This window comes from Lithobates pipiens, unplaced genomic scaffold (assembly GCF_037356315.1).
Source record: "Lithobates pipiens isolate NorthernLeopardFrog02 unplaced genomic scaffold, aLitPip1_a1.2 Scaffold_19, whole genome shotgun sequence".
NCBI lineage: Eukaryota > Metazoa > Chordata > Amphibia > Anura > Ranidae > Lithobates > Lithobates pipiens.
In genome coordinates, this window is record NW_027507764.1 from 284,142,303 (window position 1) to 284,161,942 (window position 19,640).

Sequence of the window (19,640 nt, forward strand, 5' to 3'; positions counted from 1 at the left end):
CCGTCATCCGGAGATACAGTAATTCCTGAAATCATCAGGATTATTCTCCCGGATCTCACGGAGCAAAGGCATGTGCGAGAACTGGTCACGCTGGCGCAACCAATTCTTGGCCCACAAACGCCTCCCCTCCCTGTTCATGGACCGGGCTTGTGTCAAAGTAAGAACCCTAACACGAAGCTCCTGCACAGCACAAACTCTACGACGAGTACGTAGACGAAACATGGTTTGAAAACGGTCGGCTGGTCAGAACGGACAACAGAAAGCACTGATAAACAGCAATGCCTGAAAGAATGACCTGAATAGCAGAAACAAGCAGACAATAAGCAATACAAATCAAAGCGTACTATATCAAGATATAGTCCACAATGAGAAACTAATGCTTACTGACTACACGCACTGATAAGCAGATACGCAAAGACAAGCAGAAACTGAAGAGCAGTAGCGAACTGAATCACAAATCTGAAAAGCGCGAATCGTCTCACCAAACTTCTACTAACACACGATAGACACAAGATCAGCAGAAGGAGCCCAAAGGGTGCCGGGTGTGGTGCTGAACTTCCTTTTTCTAGTGCCACCCTACGCGGCTTACGTCACCACGTTCTTGGCAACCGGAAATTCCGACAACTGAGTCTGACCGTGTGTATGCAACATCACTTCCGGACCTCTTCCGGAATTAATCCGTCGGAATATCTCAGACGGATTTGGTTGTCGGAATCTCTGACCGTGTGTACGGTGGCTCATAACTATAGGTGTACTGTATGTATTGTGTACACCACCAGAAAAGTAGTAGCAACTGCACTAGGGGTGAACAGTATTGTGTACACCACCAGAAGTCTAATGGCAACTATGGGTGCATTGTATGTATTGTGTACTGTGTACACCACCAGAAAAGTAGTAGTAACTGCACAATAGGTGCACAGTACTGTGTACACCGCCTGAAGTATATTAGAAAAAGTACACCAGGAATGGTCTGCAGTCAGATATAAGCTTGGCTAAACTGGGTGCTATATATATATAATAACTAGCAGCTAGAATAAAAATCGGTTTACTAAATCAGATCAGGCAGCTATTGCGATTGGTTGCCAGAGGTTACAGTGTATCATTACAGCTCACTGACTGGTTGCTAGAGGTTACAGCACACATTACGGCTCACTGGTTAGTTGCTAGAGGTTACAGGACATGATTTCTGCTTGTTGATTGGTTGCTAGAGATTACTGTGGATATGACCTCAGGGGGGTATAATATACACATCAATGCTGCCGGCCGCCGATATTTATATATGAATGCCATTGCTATTTACATATTATATATGAATGCCAGTAATTTACATGTAAACACAGGGTCTGCAGGTGAGTCATCTGTACAAAATAGGGCAGATCTGGGCAGTATTAGTAGCAGCACTTCACACTGAGATATTGGGACACAGCACAGGACTAAAACCTCAAAGGGTGAGGGAATTTAAACCAGGATAGTTGGCAAGTATACACAGCTGCTTTGGGCCCCACAACAATGACAGGGCCCAGGGCAGCTGCCCCTTTTGCCCTGCCTTAAAAATGGCCCTGTATATATATATATATATATATATATATATATATATATATATATAGTAAACTTTGGGGATAATAGCTCTGTGGGACTAAGTGCATAAACCGTTTCAACTTGAAACCAAAAGACTTTTATTGATAAGCAAATCAAAAATAAGATTTTCTTCAGCACACAGGTCAAAATATAAACCAAAGTCCGCTTATCTTCAGCACGAAAGCAAAAATTAAAGAAAACACATACAGTTCTGTAGCCGGGTCTTCGCATCAAAGTTTTGAGAGTCCTTATCAAATCTTTTGCAGGGTCCAAAAAAGCAACACAGCTCATCAGAAAGGTGTAAATCACCTACTACTCCTCACCACCACCTCTTCACTACTTCCTGTCTTTTATGAGCTGTTTCCTGGAGGCATTTAACCCCCTGTGTGCTGAATTCCTGTGGTCAGGGAGGGAGGCTCTTTCCCACCCGAATATCACTTTAGAGCCCCCCACTCCGATTGAGTGCTTCCGTCAGTATATCCCGCTTCCTCCAATCTGACTCCAATCAGATATTCCAACCGCTTACAAGCCCAAAACAAGACGACACTTGCTTAGCTGCTCAACATGGAATGCTTTATTAGAACCAAAAAGACAAGTATTTATAATCCAGTAGACGACTTAAACCTAACCTAATTAGCATGAGCTAATTATCTAATCATTGACCCAAACTAGTTGTCTGCGAGATAAGACTTTTCAGGGTAAGACTTTATCTCCTAGCTCACTGATTGACTATTCAATACACATTACCATAAACATAAACACAGGGTTAATTAGCACAAACAACAACGTGTGGAATATCCTTTAGAATCTGTGTTAAGCCAGACTAGACTCATTTACATTGTACAAGACACAGACAGGTGGCTGGAGGACATGATATTAGCATCTAAGAGTTTGTGTCCTAATAGTGTGATTCAGTCTATTGCTAACATGGCATTTACATATCCATAGTCTGTGTGTCTTCGGGGGGGGGGGGGGGGTCACGGACCTGAATCCAAGTAACACCACCTCAGGGGTCCCCAGGCATACAGCTCACAAAGAGCACCGTTCCCCCAAATGTGAGGGCCCATAATCACAAGGCAAGAGACTCACATTCTGTCCCCTCCAAGAGCCTCGGTCACAGCTAGGTCTGTCACAATATGCTTTGATTTTCATTGCTTATTGTCCGCTCGTTTCTGGTTTTCAGTTCGTTCTTTCAGGCCTTGCTGTTTAATGGTGCTTTCTGTTAGTCCGTCCTGACCAGTTGACCATTTTCAAGCCATGTTTTGTGTACGTACTCGTCATAGAGTTCGTGCTGTGCAGGGGCTTGGTTTTGGGCTTTTAGCTTTGACACAAGCCCGGTCCATGAACAGGGTGAGGAGGAGTTCATGGAGCAAGAATTGGTTGCTCCAGCGTGACCAATTCTCGCACATGCCTTTGCTTTGTGAGATCCGGGAGAATAATCCTGATGATTTCAGGAAATATCTCCAGATGACGGACCCCGTTTTTCACCATCTGCTGGCTTTGCTGTCACCTTATATCAGCAGACAGGATACCTGCATGCGGCAAGCCATCACTCCGGAGCATAGGCTAGTTGCCACGTTGCAGTACTTGGCGACAGGGAGAAGTCTTCAGGACCTCAAGTTCTCCACAGGCATCTCCCCTCAGGCTCTGGGGATCATTATTCCAGAGACCTGTTCTGCCATCATACAGGTCCTGCAGAAGGACTATATTAAGGTAAGATATTTCCTTTAACATCACATTCTATGTATTTAAGGTTTGCTAATGTATTGTATTTGTTTCCTCATTCCCTAATTACCATGATTGCAATATGCTCTAATTGATATGCTGTGCCCCTTTGTCCTCATGCATGCTGGAAGCTGTTAAAGTTCCTTTTTTGTCCTTCATGCATATTTTCCTTCACTAACCTCCCAGCATGCTCTTCTGGGCCCATACACCTGTAGCCTAATCACTTAGCAATGTATTTTGTCAGCTCCATAGTATTGCTTTCCCCTATACACCCCCTAAAATGTGTACAAATGTTATGTGTGTGCTTAAATTCATGCAGAGTGCCAGAGGTTTTTTTTTTGGTGGGCCAAACTCATTAGGAACCCCCCTCCCCCAACTGCTAGGTCAGCTGATAGCAATCCTCTATCTGCTGACTTTGCCAAACCCAATACACACTATACCTACCTCGTTTGTGGTCAGATTTATGGATGAATTCACCAAAGCATGTAGTGCAAGGGCCTGCCTCAATACTTTCAAATGCTACTGTTTTAAGTTTTTCCCCTATTATTATCTTCATAGGTAATAGCAAAATGTAAAAATGTGCTTCCATTTGTTCATTTATTTTTTTTTGTATTATGACACTTCTTACCTGTCCGGTGGGCTGCCAATAGTGTAAGGAGAGTCTCGCAAAAGTATCACACATTATTTATGCATTCAGCTCTCAATGAAGTGGAGAGGGTTACCTGTCCAAAACACCCCCGCCCCCCTAATTTTTTGCAATGGGCCATCAGATGGGGGGGGGGGGGATGGGGGGATGAGGAATCTGATAAGGAGACCTTATACTTTTGGCTTTAAATACTCATTTCCAAAAATGTTATTATACTGATCTTGGGTAAAAATGTTTGTGTCTAATCTGCTTGCAATGTTGATGTGCAAAATTACTAATTTTGTTTTCTTGTTTGACTCAACAGTTTCCTTTAACGCCACAGGAATGGCAGACTGTGGCCTCCCACTTTGCCACCCGTTGGGACTTTTCCAATTGTGGAGGTGCAATTGATGGGAAACACATCTGCATCGTCCCACCCCCCCAACTCGGGGTCCTACTATTATAATTACAAGGGGTATAATAGTATTGTGATGTTGTCGGTGGTGTCAGCGACATATGACTTCCTGTATGTGGATGTGGGGAAAAATGGCTGGTTGTCAGATGATGGAGTGATCGCACAGATGGAGTTCTACTGCCATCTCCAGAGTGGCAGTCTGGGCTTGCCACCTCCAGAGGAGAATGTGGAAGGACTTCCCTTTGTCGCAGATGAGGCGTTTGCTCTGGCAAACCATCTGATGTGGCCTTTGCCGCTGAGGACCCTCACCCCGGACCAGAGGATCTTTAATTTACGGCTGGCCAGAGCCACAAGAGTAGTGGAGAACACTTTCGGAATAATGGCCAGCTGGTTCTGCCTATTTTTGACTCCAATCCAAATGGCGGAATATAAACTCAATCATATTATGCTTTCGTGCTGCATTCTGCACAATTTTTTGAAGAAACGCTCATCAAATTATGTGGCCTCAGTTGGGCCTAATGCAGACTTACCTGAAAATGCCAACCTGATGGCCCTTGCAGCTGGCCATCCTGGCTTGCCCCCCCCCCCAAAGCACCCGCAAGGTCAGAACAAGATATATGGAGTACTTTGTGGGTAGGGGGGCGTTGATATGCCAGACAATGTCTGAGAGGCCTTTTTTAATACATTTTTCTTTCAAACTGCAATAATCTTTGTTTTAATTTACTGCTTGGGTTTGTTTTAGGTTTCTCCTAACTTTTTGGGGTTTTTTTTTGGGCCTTTTTCTTCAACAGTGCAAACCCAATTTCTGGGCGAGATGAGGTGACAGTCTCTTCTTCAGATAATATTATTATTATGTTGTGGGTCTGCTACACACACACACACCTTGTTTTTGTTGTTAATGTATGTAGTGTATTAATGACAAAAATATTGCTCATTTTCAGCACCATGACAGAAATGTGTGGAGTCATAAAAATGGTGTGACTGAGGCAAATTAAAAAGCACTGTGGGTGTTATTTACTAAAGGCAAATCCACTATGCACTACAAGTGCACTGCAAAAGTGCACCTGAAACTGCACTTGGAGTGCAAAGTGGATTTGCCTTCAGTAAATAACCCTCATTGCCACAGAAAACAACAACTTTACTACAAATACTGCTTTTGCGCATTGAAAAAGGAAGCCACACATTGTTCATAATTAGGGATGAGCCGAACACCCCCCGGTTCGGTTCGCACCAGAACTTGCGAACGACCCCCGCGTTCGTTACGAACGTTCGAACCCCATTGAAGTCTATGGGACTCGAACGTTCGAAATGGAAAGTGCTAATTTTAACGGCTAATATGCAAGATAGTGTCCTAAAAAGGGTTTGGGGACCTGCCTCCTGCCTCAGGGGACATGGGTCACTGCAAAAAAAAAGTTTTAAAAACTGCCGTTTTGGCGGGAGCACTGATTTTAATGACGATTAAAGTGAAAAAAAAAGGTGAAATATTCCTTTAAATATGGTGCCTGGGGGGTGTCTGTAGTATGCCTGTGAAGTGCCATGTGTTTCCCGTGTTTAGAACAGTCCCTGCACAAAATGACATTAAACGGAAATAACACCATTTAAAACTGCTTGCGGTTTTAATGTTATATCTGATTCCTGCAATATGGTTGAAAATCATTGAGAAAAATGGCATGGGTAGCCCTCCCTGCCCATTAACAGCCTATTTGGGTCTTGTACGCATATTAAGGGGAACCCCGTACCCATATTAAAAAAAGGAAATGCGTGTGGCCCCCAGGCCCTATATACTCAGAACAGCAGTATACAGGCGGTGCAAACAAGACAGGGACTGTGTAGGTTTGTTGTGTTAAGTTGAATCTGTTTGTAATTTTCAACCAGTACATTTTTAAAGTGTAGCTCCAGTCAAACAAACTATTTTTAAGCTTTTTGGAAAACATAGGGAAGGGTTATCACCCCTGTATAATTTGTTTTGTCGTCCATCTTTTTTCATCTCATTTGCTGCTGTCTCCTTGCGTTTGCAAGTAGGAGATGTTTGTAAGTTGGATGTTTGAAAGTAGGGGCCTGCCCTATATTATAGCGGTATGTACTGGGTACAGAGCACGCAGACAGCACGCACTATCTCCTAACACTACTGACTGCAAGCTCTATTATTAACCACTTGACCACTGGGCACTTAAACACCCTTAATAACCAGACCAATTTTCAGCTTTCGGTGCCCTCACATTTTGAATGACAATTACTCAGTCATGCAACACTGGACCTATAGGAAATGTTTGTCCTTTTTTTCACACAAATAGAGCTTTCTTTTGGTGGTATTTAATCTCCTCTCAGTTTTTTATTTTTTGTGCTATAAAAGAAAAAAGACCGAAAATTCTGCGAAAAATTGAATTTTTCTTCGTTTCTGTTATAAAATTTAGCAGATTAGTAATTTTTTCTGCCATTAATTTTGGCCAAAATTCATACTACTACATATCTTTGGTAAAAATAAGTACAAATTGGTGGATATTATTTGGTCTTTGTGAAAGTTATAGAGTCCACAAGCTATGGTGCCAATATCTGAAAATTGATCACACCTGAAGTACTGACGGCCTATTTCCTTTTTTTTTTTTTTTTCACAAAATTGTCATATTATCAGGTTATTTCACACACACAGCATATGCATACCACAAATTACACCCCAAAACACATTCTGCTATTACTCCCGAGTACGGCGATACCACATGTGTGAGACTTTTACACAGCATGGCCACATACAGAGGCCCAACATGCAGGGAGCGCCATCAGGCGTTCTGGAGCACCCAGGCCAATTCTGACATTTCTCTCCTACATGTAAAAATCATCATTTATTTGCTAGAAAATTACAGAGAACCCCAAAACATTATATATATATTTTTTTTTTAGCAAAGACCCTGGAGAATACAATGGTGGCCGTTGCAAATTTTTATCTCACATGGTATTTGCACAGCAATTTTTCAAACGCGTTTTTTTGGGGGAAAAAACAGTTTTGTGCTTAAAAAACAAACCAAAAAAACAGTAAAGTTAGCCCAATGTTTGCATAAAGTGAAAGATGAAGTTATGCTGAGTAAATAGATATCAAACATGTCACTCTTCAAAATTGCACATGCCCATAGAATGGCGCCAAACGTCGCTACTTAAAAAATCCCCATAGGCGACGCTTTAATTTTTTTTTTACTGGTTACATGTTTTGAGCTGCAGAGGAGGTCTAGGACTAGAATTATTGTTCTCGCTCTAACGTTCTTGGCGATACCTCACATGTGTGGTTTGAACACCGTTTTCATATGTGGGCGGGGCTTACGCATGCGTTCGCTTCTGCATGCGAGCACATGGGGACATGGGCGCTTTAAAAAAAATTTTTTTTTTATTGTTCATTTTACTTTATTTATTTTAGTTTGACATTTTTTTCCCCAAAAATATATTTTTGATCACTTTTATTCCTATTACAAGGAATGTAAACATCCCTTGTAATAGGAATATGGGGTGACAGGTCCTCTTTACAGTGAAATCTGGGGGTCAATATGACCCCACATCTCACCTCTAGGCTGGGAAGCCTGAAATAAAAAATAAAAAAAAAGATTCTGGCTTTGATCGTACTGGCGAGTTGGTAGAAGCACCGGAGGGCGGTGAGGGGTGGGGGGCGTCTATGGCTGGGTATTTCAGGGTATCACCGAGTATGGCTGGGTATCTCCTAGTATGGCTGGGTATGGCAATTTATGGCAGGGTATTGCAGAGTATTGGCGGGGTATTGGCGGGGTACTACAGAGTAATAGCAGGGTACTGCAGAGTATTGGGGGGTAACATGACGCCGGTTTGTTTACAAGTGATCACTCCGTCATTTGACGGAGCGATCACGTGGTAAACGGCCGCGACGAGCGGCCGTTTACCGTGATCCGTGATGCGCCGGGTCCTGTGGACCCGGCGGTCACGGATGCTCTCGAGTGCGCGCCCCAGGGGGCGCGCGAGAGCAGAATTCTGGGAGGCCGTTAATTAACGGCCTCTCAGAGTTAAACAACCGCCCTGAAGCCGTTAATCGGCAATGGGCAGTTGTTAAGTGGTTAAAGCTAGATCACTAGCTATATAGGTGAGGTGAATATAGTGGTGTATACTGCGGTCAGGGCACAGACAACAACCACTACACAGCAGCAAGATAGGAAATCAGCCAAAAACGATCGGTGTGTACTGTGTTGAAGGTACACAGAACACCCACTGCTTCAGATGCTAACACACTACACGAGGCCGCCTCAAAGGCGGCCTTATATAGTGTGGGGCGTGCACTACACAGCCTGAGCTATGATTGGCCACAGGCAGGATGCCTGTGGCCAATCATGGCTCTCCTCGCTGCTGGCGCTACGATTGGCCAAGCATGCGGGGTCACAGTGCATGCTTGGCCAATCATGAGCCAGCAATGCACTGCGCCACCGCAGTGCATTGTGGTCCGCGCGCGCCACTCGAATTTTGACGCGAACGGCCCAAACGTTCAGAATTCGCCAAACGGCTGAACAGCCAATGTTCGAGTCGAACGTACGTTCGACTCGAACACGAAGCTCATCCCTATTCATAATTAAACTTTTTACTCAAAGCACATTCACATGTGCGTTTATAAAATGGTTTTACAACAAACCAACAGATTTGATGTATATAACATTATTTTTGTTAACATTTATATAACTTGCCATTTTTGTGTAAACAGGCATGTATCAAAGCATAACATACAGAATGCAGTAACATACAAAGTTCAACTCTGAAAAGTGAAGACAATATCAGACATGAGTATGTACAAACTGTGTTGATATTGCCTTCATCACATGGTGTGTCACCACTGTAAAAGCCAAATTTGGAAGATGCACACAAACTGTGAATCCAACTGAGCATTTTCCTCCTGATCCCAGGCCTAATGTCAGCATGTGCTATCTCCCATCATGGGGATCAATGTACGTGTTTTGGGGGTGCAACCCCTTCACCTCAGCCACTTTAGTAGCAAGGAAGGGGTTGCACCCACAAAACACATACATTGATCCTCCATGATGGGAGATAGCACATGTTGACACACTGTGTGCATCTTTCAAATTTGGCTTTTCTAAAAATATAAAAATGGGATTTTTATATACAGCTTACGTGTAAAATCCTTTTCTTGAGAGTACATCACGGGACACAGGAGCTCATTACATAGTGGGTTATATAGGCACCTCTGGTGATTGGACACTGATTGACCCCAATTAAGGAGAATTCCTCCCCTATATAACCCCTCCCATATGGGAGGCACCTCAGTTTTGTAGCAAAGCAATAGGAAACTACGTAAAATCCAAGAGGGGTGGTAGCCCTGTGTCCCGTGATGTACTCTCAAGAAAAGGATTTTACAGGTAAGCTGTATATAAAAATCCAATTTTCTTGATCATACATCACGGGACACAGGAGCTTCATTACATAGTGGGATGTCCCATAGCAATGCTCAGATTGAGGGGAGGGAGACACAGATCATAATTATAGACCACCAGGGACCGGAGGATCTAAACTGCAGCTTGCAGTATGCTGTGCCCAAAGGCGATATCCTCTTGCCCTCTGACATCCACCTGATAGAATCTGGTGAATGTGTGGACTGATGACCAAGTTGCAGCCTTACAGATCTGAGCCAGGGAGGCCTGGTGATGCACTGCCCAAGAAGCACTTACAGCCCTAGTAGAGTGCGCTTTCACTTGAAAAGGAGGAATCTTCCCCTTTACACTATAGGCCTGAGAAATAACCTGTCTAATCCACCTTGAGAGAGGGGATTTTGACGCCGCCTGGCCCTTCCGGCAAAATAAATAAGCAATCAGTTTTCCTTATCTGAGCAGTTGCTTGAAGATAAATACTGATTGGTCTAACCACATCCAAAGTGTGCAAAGATTCTTCTTCTGCGGACTGTGGGTCCGGAAAAAAGGATGGTAGGATTACGTCTTGATTCAAATGGAATCCCGAAACCACCTTAGGTAAAAAGGACCTGTTGGGACGCATGACCACCCGGTCCTTATGAATAATTAGATACGGCTCCTTGCTGGAAAGAGCTGCTAGCTCTGATACTCTTCTAGCCGTGGATATGGCTACCAAGAAGACCAATTTTTTAGTCAGGAGAAATAATGAAGCCAGATGCAAAGGTTCAAATGGTTGCCCCTGCAAAGCCGAGAGAACCAAATTCAGATCCCAAGGGCATACCGGAGGTTTGACTGGCGGTCTTATCCGCATGGCCCCCTGGATAAAAGCCCGCACCAGGGAATGCAATGCAAGTGGCTTTTGAAAAAACACTGACAGGGCCGAAATCTGCACCTTGATAGTGCGTATGGCCAAATTCATTTCTAGGCCTGACTGGAGAAAGGCCAAGATTCTGCTAATGACATACTTTCTAGGATGCCATTTCCTGAGTTCACACCAGGAAACATATGCCCTCCAGATTTTGTAATAAATAAGCCTGGAGGCCGGCTTTCTGGCATTGACCAGAATAGAAAGGACTGGCCCCGAAAGGCCACGGTCTCTCAGAATGTGGGTCTCAGCAGCCAAACCGTCAAATTCAGACTGCGTAAAGCAGGATGGTAGATTGGACCCTGTGAGAGCAGGTCTGGCTAGAGAGGGAGGATCCATGGCCTGCCTACTGCCAACTTCATGATCTCCGCGTACCATGGTCACCTGGGCCAAACCGGGGCCACCAAAAGGACCGACTTTGTCTCCCTCTTGACTCTTCCCAGGAACCGCGACAGAAGCGGGCTCGGGGGGAAGGCATAGATCAGATTGTACTGATCCCAGGGAACTGTTAGAGCATCTGACCCCTGAGCAAGTGTATCTCTTGTCCTTGACACAAAATTGTCCAGTTTCCTGTTGAACCTGGATGCAAACAGATCTACGTCTAGAGTACCCCACCTGTGACATATGTTCCGAAACACATCGGGGTGCAGAGCCCATTCTCCTGGGCACAACTGGCGGCACAGAAAATCCGCCTGCCAATTTTCCACTCCTGGAATGAAGCTGCAGAAAGACACGGAACATGCTTTTCTGCCCAGACAAGTATGCGATTCACCTCTTTTTGGGCCACCAGACTCCTGGTACCGCCCTGGTGATTGATATAAGCCACTGCTGTGGCATTGTCGAACTGAACCCGAACCGGGAGACCTCGTAGTCTGTAAGACCACTTTATGAGAGCCATATAAACTGCCCGGATATCCAAGATATTTATGGGCAATAGCTTCTTGATCGCAGACCATTTCCCCTGCGAGCACATCTCCTCCAATACTGCTCCCCAGCCTGTCAGGCTGGCATCTGTTGTGATAATCTTCCATGGAAGAGGAAGAAAAGTTTTGCCCTTCAGCAAATTCTTGGTTTGTAACCACCAGACGAGACTCTTGCATGTCCCTGGGGATAGACGCATAGGAAGATCCAAGGCTCGGGGCTTCCTGTTCCAAGCCACAAGGATGCATCTTTGCAGAGGCCTTGAGTGGAACTGGGAGAATGGGACGGCCTCGAAGGAGGCGACCATTTTCCCTAACAGTCTCATACACAACCGAATGGGGGAAGATCTCCTGCCCAGAATTAGGCGCACCAGATCCCCAATGCCCTGAGCGGTGTCGATGATCATGCCCAGGTATTCCAACCTGGTGGCAGGCTGTAGGGACGACTTTTCTAGGTTTATGATCCAACCTAGGCGTTCCAGGTGTTCTAACATTCTGGTGACGCTGTGGTTCAGGAACGCTGCTGTTTTCTCCATGAGAAGCAAATCATCTAGGTAAGCCATGACGGCTATACCCTGAGCTCTTAGGTTTGCTAAGAGAGGGTCCAGTATCTTTGTGAAGACTTGAGGGGCCGTAGCAAGCCCGAACGGCAAGGCCACAAATTGAAAATGGCGCCGCTCTACTGCGAACCTTACAAATTTTTGGTGTGCGGGAAAAATTGGCACATGGAGATATGCATTTTTGATATCTATTGATGCCATAAATTCTCCCCCTTGCAGGGAGGAGACCACAGTGCGGATTGACTGCATTCGGAAGGACCGGATGCATAAAAACCGGTTCAGATCCTTCAGATCTAGGATAGATCTGAACCTTCCATTTGGCTTTGGAACAGTGAAGAGATTTGAGTAAAACCCTGAACCCTGTTCTTTTGGGTCCACTTCTACTATCACCCCCTGGGATAGTAAGTGATCTAAGGTCAGAAATAGCTTTACTGGATCCCTGGGGATCCTTGACCTTAGAAAGCTAGAAGGTGGAATCTCCTGAAACTCTAGCCTGTAGCCCAGAGATACCGAAGAGATCACCCACTTGTCCCGGATCTCTTCCCGCCAGGCTCCTGCAAATCGCAGGAGCCTTCCCCCCACTCGGCCGAGCGGGGGCGCCCCTTCACAGGGAAGCTTTTGGGCTCTGCTTGGCAGGCTTTCGCCCCCAAGTCTTTTTCTGTCCCTGGGCTCGGCCTTGAGCCTTTCCTGTAGAGGAGGGTTGAGAAGGCCGTGGCCACTGCTTAGAGCTTGATGCTCTGGGAGAGAGAGCACGCCTAAATGAAGAACGTTTGCTCCTTTTGACTGGAAGGAGAGTAGATTTACCCCCTGAAATTTTTTTGACGAATTTGTCTACCTCTTCTCCAAACAAACGTTCCCTTTTAAACGGGAACCCAATCAAATGCTTCTTGCATGACAGCTCAGCTGCCCAATTCTTTAGCCATAGGGCCCTTCGCATGTGTACCAACATGAGGGACAAACGTGATGCTTGTTTGACAGAATCCAAAATCGCATCAATCATGAAACACAGAATATGAGGCAGTTCTGCATAATTTTCCACTTCCTCACTGGGAAGGAGCCCAAGCATCTGCTTAACCTGCTCATTGAGCAACTGGCACAACCCCACGGCTGCAACTGTAGGTTGCACCACAGCGCCAGTCATGGAAAAGGAGGCTTTTAATAAGGTTTCCAGCTTCTTATCAGTTGGATCCTTAAATACCTGCGCATTATCCAAGGGACAAGTCAGGTTTTTATTCACGCAAGAAACAGCCGCATCAACAGATGGGACCCCCCCCACTTCTTGGTGAAACTTTCCTCCAGAGGATAATGCATAGAAAATCTTTTAGGAGGAGCAAACAGTTTATCGGGATGTCCCCAATCCTCATACAACAATTCATCCATTAAGGGATGGATTGGAAAGGAATAGGCAGTCTGTGGGGCTTTCCTGACTCCCAGGGAAGAAACAGAGGACGTAGCGACTTCAGCAGCAGGCATTCTGAATGTGGTACGCACCAATTCAGAATAATACTGCACCTGTTTTCTGAGCGCCTGGGAGGAGGGGACTCTCTCCTCTTCCTCTGATTCATCCGACTGCTCATGATCCCTGTCCCCAGACAGGGATCTCCTCATTTTCAGAAGAATTATCTGAGAAAGGAATTTCAGCAGAGGGAGGGGATCTACCCCTTTTCCTGCTATCTTTCAGGGAAGCAGAAATAAAATTAATTATTCTCCCTTCAAAACCCTCCAATGTAGCCCTAAGGGAGTCCTCAGTGACAAAAACCGAGGCTGCAAAACCTGACAGGGGCACTGACTCGTCTTGAGAGGCTGGCTCCAGTCTTGCAGGGGGGGGTGGTAACTTACAAGCACTTTTAGAACCCCTGGACTTAGGCAGTGATTTACCAGTGCCCTTGCTACCTCCCCGAGACCCTCTTACGAGGAGACATAGTCCTAAGCTACAAAGCAGAGGTACTAGTACAAGTGCAATCACTGTTGTGCTTAAAGTCTCACAATAAATATATATGCTTAAACTGCACAACCTGATGCTGAGTAGGTGTCTAAGGTTTGCCTGGATCCAATCCCCACGGATGCTTACTGCCCACAGCTCCTATGTCTCCACTTACAGCCCCCTGACGCTCTGGGCTTTTTAAAACTGCCGCCTGGCGCCTGCGCAGTACAGCGCCGTGAACACCAACGTGCACGGCTCACAACCACACTCCCCCCTCCTCCATTAGGCTGGGAACGCGCCCGGCGCACATGCACGAGGACCGCGGGATCCAGGGGGGAAAGGAGAACTCCACCGGAGCTGCGTGGGACCCCCAGACTACGTGGGACCCCTGTGTTACCTTGCTGTGGCAGGGATTGCAGTGGAGACGTGAGACAGCTGGAGAACCAGGCTTCACTGAGCGTGTGTACAGAAAGGCGTGTAAGTATGCATCAGGCTGCTCTTACTCCCTCTAGTGGTGGAAACCAGGTAAGACATACAACTACTCACAATGAAGAAATCCATCATATAATAATATATATAGAATTAACTTCCCTTACCTGTCCCAGCCGCAGGAATTGCTGAACCAGACAAATTCCAGCCTTCACCCATCACGGCGGGCAGTGTTAGCCAACCTTCAGGTTTATCTGGGGCTCTTTCTCGGAAGAGCCTCCTACCTGGACCATGTAAAAAACTCTGCCAGAAACTTTCGTGCGCTCTGTGTAAACAGTACACCAAGTCTGGTTTTCCCAGAGCCCAGTCTTCCAATGGAGAGGACTTACAGGCCAAACCTCGTTTCTTCGGCTGACGAGGCCCGGGTACCATACCATCTTGGGAGTCAAATATCAGCCCGAGGTATGGATCCGGTTTATTGTAGCCCTTAGGCCCCTGCAGGGACCTGCACAGAGCTAAAGTTTTACGTGACCAACCACCATAGACACTGGCGAAAAAACTGAGGTGCCTCCCATATGGGAGGGGTTATATAGGGGAGGAATTCTCCTTAATTGGGGTCAACCAGTGTCCAATCACCAGAGGTGCCTATATAACCCACTATGTAATGAAGCTCCTGTGTCCTGTGATGTATGAACAAGAAAGTGTTTTTTAAAATTGAAAATGGATGCTTGCTAGTTTTGGGTGTTTCAGATTCTCCCTAAAACATCAATGATGTTCTTCATTTTTTGTTGCACATCATTGATGTTTTTCTTGATATTATCTAAATCGCGATTGCACCCCATTATCTCCCTGATGATGATCTGGGCACTTTCACTGGTAAAATGCGATTCTTCTTCCACAACATCCACATCACCTAAAAATAAACCAAAAAAAAACCACTGTGTATTATAAATATGCAGGCATACATTGATTTCCTTACCTGAAGCTGTGGTCCCAGACACTCACCTGTTCTGGTGCCAATTTCTACAATTTCTACAATCTCTCCTTCCTCCTCTGCTTCTGGTGTTGGTATTTCCCCTTCTTTGGGAGGTGTGGGGTCCCTGGTGTCCTCAGATATCCCAAGTCTTCTCTCCCCTATGAGAATGTAAAAAAGGAACACTGATATTTGAGGGCAGAAATAGGAATATGAAACATTGCTTGGAAGTATCGTACAATTGTGTTTTTTGGCAGAGTTCAAAGCTGAAAACATTATTTATGACACTTTCTAAAGCTGGAATACATACCTGTTTTGTGAAAGTTTGACAGGTGGAGACACCCCTATAGTATCCACTGGAGCACATGTGTGGGACACCCTAATAAAAAGGGTATTAGGGTGTCCCACACTAGTGCTCCTGAGTCCAGATGTGTGAACAGCTGCTGAGTGTCCTCTCCTTTATACACTGAATCAAGTTTGCATTTCATTCTATTACAAACCCCTCTAGACAACAAACTTCCTTTGACTAGAAATAGGCTTGAACAAATGTAGTTAAATGCAACTTGCCAAAACATCGTCTTTGAAGTGGGCGAACGAACGATGTTTATTACGAACGATTAAACCCAGGAACATGAAGGTGGTCATTTTAAACTGAACAACATTAAATCAAAGCACATGGAGCAGTATGCAAGCATTAATAATATGAAGACACGGCAACTACTTACTTTTTTGAAGAACTCGCTTGATCCTTCTGTACTGATCGTGCTCCCTCAGTTTCAGGTTTGACCAGCGTTTCCTCAGTTGATCCTTGGATCGTCGTACCCCAAAATTTTTCTGAAGACTTTTCACAGCTTTAGTCATGATCTTGGCCTTCCTGATATTTGGGTTTGGGTAAGGTCCATACTTCCCATCATAGTCGTTCCTCTTCAATATATCCACCATCTTCAACTAGGGATGGCCGAACGGTTCGCCCGGCGGTCGTTTCGTGGCGAATTTCGGCTGTTCGCCGTCCGCCCAATCTGCGGACTATTGCCGCCGTTCGCCCGGCAGACTTCCGTGTTTACTGTGTAAAAGAACTTTGACCTATGATGACACATCCATCATGGGGTACAGGACAGCCAATTGACACATTACAGCCCATGGACACTTGGACATTCCCCCTAACTTATAAATAGACCCGATCCGGCGGCCATTTTACATTCTTTCATATGTCACTATAGGGAGAGGTTGCTGTGTGGAGCAGGGAGAGACTTCAGTGACCCAAATCGCTAGCTATTAGGTCCACAAAAGTTCTTTTAAGGAGTGACTGGTATCATGGTATAGGTGTTAGGTGTAGTTCAGGATATAGGTTTGAGGCACTGCTGTGCTAGTGATTGTTGCAGCAGCCTGAGTGTCTTTTGTCAGTGTAGAGAAAGGGACAGGACGCTGTGTGCAGCAGGGACAGTCAGTTTAATCCTTAGCTGTTACTATTAGGTCCACAAAGGTTCTTTTGAGGACTGGTATGGTAATAGGCTTGTACACGTATAATATTCTTTCTTCCAAATATAGAAAGAATATTATACTTGACTGCTGCCCTATACTGCAGCAGTCCTTTATCAGTATAGGGACTGAGGTACAGTCTGCTAATCACAACCTACTAGTTGCACAAAGGTCCTTATAAGGACTGGTAAGGTCTAGGGTACTACAGTACATAGGGTTTAGTGAGGTACAGTCTGCTATTCCTTAAGGACTGGTATAGGTCCACAATATATAGGGTTGAGGTGCACTACTGCTGACTGCTGCCATATACTGCAGCAGTCCTTTATCAGTATAGGGACTGAGGTACAGTCTGCTAATCACAACCTACTAGTTGCACAAAGGTCCTTATAAGGACTGGTAAGGTCTAGGGTACTACAGTACATAGGGTTGAGTGAGGTACAGTCTGCCATTCCTTAAGGACTGGTATAGGTCCACAATATATAGGATTGAGGTGCACTACTGCTGACCACTGCCCTTCTGCTTCAGTAGTCCTTTATCAGTATAGGACCGAAAGGACATTCAGCACAGCAGGGAGGATCGTGACCGATAAGCGTACTCGCCTAGCTCACGACAGTGTTAACTACCTCACATTTCTAAAAATGAATGAGGCATGGATCTCGGAGGAATTCAACACATGTGACCAGTAGACCATGTATATGTCTATAAACAATTTTTTTAAATCGAGCACACAGACCTTCTTTCTTCATTTGGCTCACTTCCTTGTCCAAAAAAAGCACACTGTACTATATGCCCGTACCCTCCTGTTTGAAGAGGTTGAGTGGTGTCATATTTCTACTGGGGCTGCTTATTATGAGGGGCTCCCACCATCCCTGTGCTGTGCTGACTTCCTCCTGGGGCTGCTTATTATGAGGGGCTCCCACCATCCCTGTGCTATGCTGACATCCTCCTGTGGCTGCTTATTATGAGGGGCTCCCACCATCCCTGTGCTGTGCTGACTTCCTCCTGGGGCTTTACCTCTGCTGTGCATATTATGAGGGGCTCCCACCATCCCTTTGCTATGCTGACATCCTCCTGGGGCTGCTTACGGTGCAGGTGTCAGTGCTGTATATCACGGTGCTGGTGTGAGTGCTTTATGTCACGCTGCTGATGTCAGTGCTCTCTATCACGGTGCTGTGTCAGTGCTGTATATCACGGTGCTGGTGTCAGTGCTTTATGTCACGCTGCTGATGTCAGTGCTCTCTATCACAGTGCTGGTGTCAGATCACTCTATCACGGTGCAGGTGTCATTGCTGTATGTCACGCTGCTGATGTCAGTGCTCTCTATCACGGTGCTGGGGTCAGATCACTCTATCATGGTGCAGGTGTCATTGCTGTATGTCACGGTGCTGGCGATCATCTCCTGCACCCTCTTCTTTGCCTACCCTGACCTTCCCACTCCTCCATTGCCTTCATGCGCTCCACAGTCCTGAATTGTCACAACAATTTCACATATAAAAAAAGAATGCTTGTAGTTGTTGATCCCAGATTCACCTCATACATGTGTTATGTCATTGGCCATGTGGTGGGACTATGTTTGCACAGCTAGTAATTATTTTGTGGCTGCAAATTTGACCTGTGGGTTTGCAAAGTTCGCCTCCCATTGAAGTCAATGGGGCCCGCCGCGAACGTTACGGTTCGCAAACTATCGGCCGTGTTCGCGAAACGTCCCGTCGGAAGTTCGTCCATCACTAATGACCACAGCCTGGGGACATAGATGTCATCTGCTCTTCCTGAGCTCTTGGACTTCTGTACCAGACTGTACTCCTTTTAGATATGGACTCCTCAGGCCACCAATTTTGCATTTAAATAATTGATGTATGCCCTGGGGGCCAAAAGCTTTGTCAAATTGACCAGTTTCTCCAGCGTATACCTAATAAAGGGTTTTTTTGGTTCAAGAAATACTTGCCTATGTGTTTTACTTCAAAAAGGACAGTTTATTTGTGAGTAGGCAGGTACATTTAAAAAACAAAAAGTCAAATTAACAAAGGGACATCAACACCAAACAACCTCTTCGAGATTAAAAAATAAAACAAAATAAAAAGTTAATAATGGCGTTGTGGTAAGTTGACACACAAAACACACCAAAAAAATTACGAAGATGAGCAAAATGTCAAAAAAAGGAGATCTTGATTAAAAAGCCAACCACAAAATTTAAACATAAAAAATGATTTGGGAGATCTGACGAATAGAAATATTCTATTCATGAAATCAGGAAAAATAATAAAGAAATAAGTTTTGGAGAAGTGTGTGTGAATATGAGCAGCAAAACAACTTCATTCTTGTAGCATTATAAAGAAAAAGAGAATGCGCTGCATTAAACAATTTTTAACATTGTAGCATGACAAATATGCTATATCGATTACGAACGCTAGTTTTACCTGACCGAGGGCTTCCGTCTCAGAATTTATTCTGAGCATGCGTGGCACTTTGTCCGTTGGACTAGGCTACACACAATCGGAATTGACGCACATCGCATCATGTTGTCGGAAAATTTTAGATCCAGCTCTCAAACTTTGTTGGTCGGACATTCCGATGGAAAAAGTCCGATGGAGCCTACACACGGTCGGATTATCCGACAACATGGTCCGATCGGACATTCCGATGGAAGTGTGTACGGGGGCTAACTCTCCTCTCTTCCCTTCCCCTCCCTATCTTCCTTACTTATCCACTACAAAGGGTATCCCA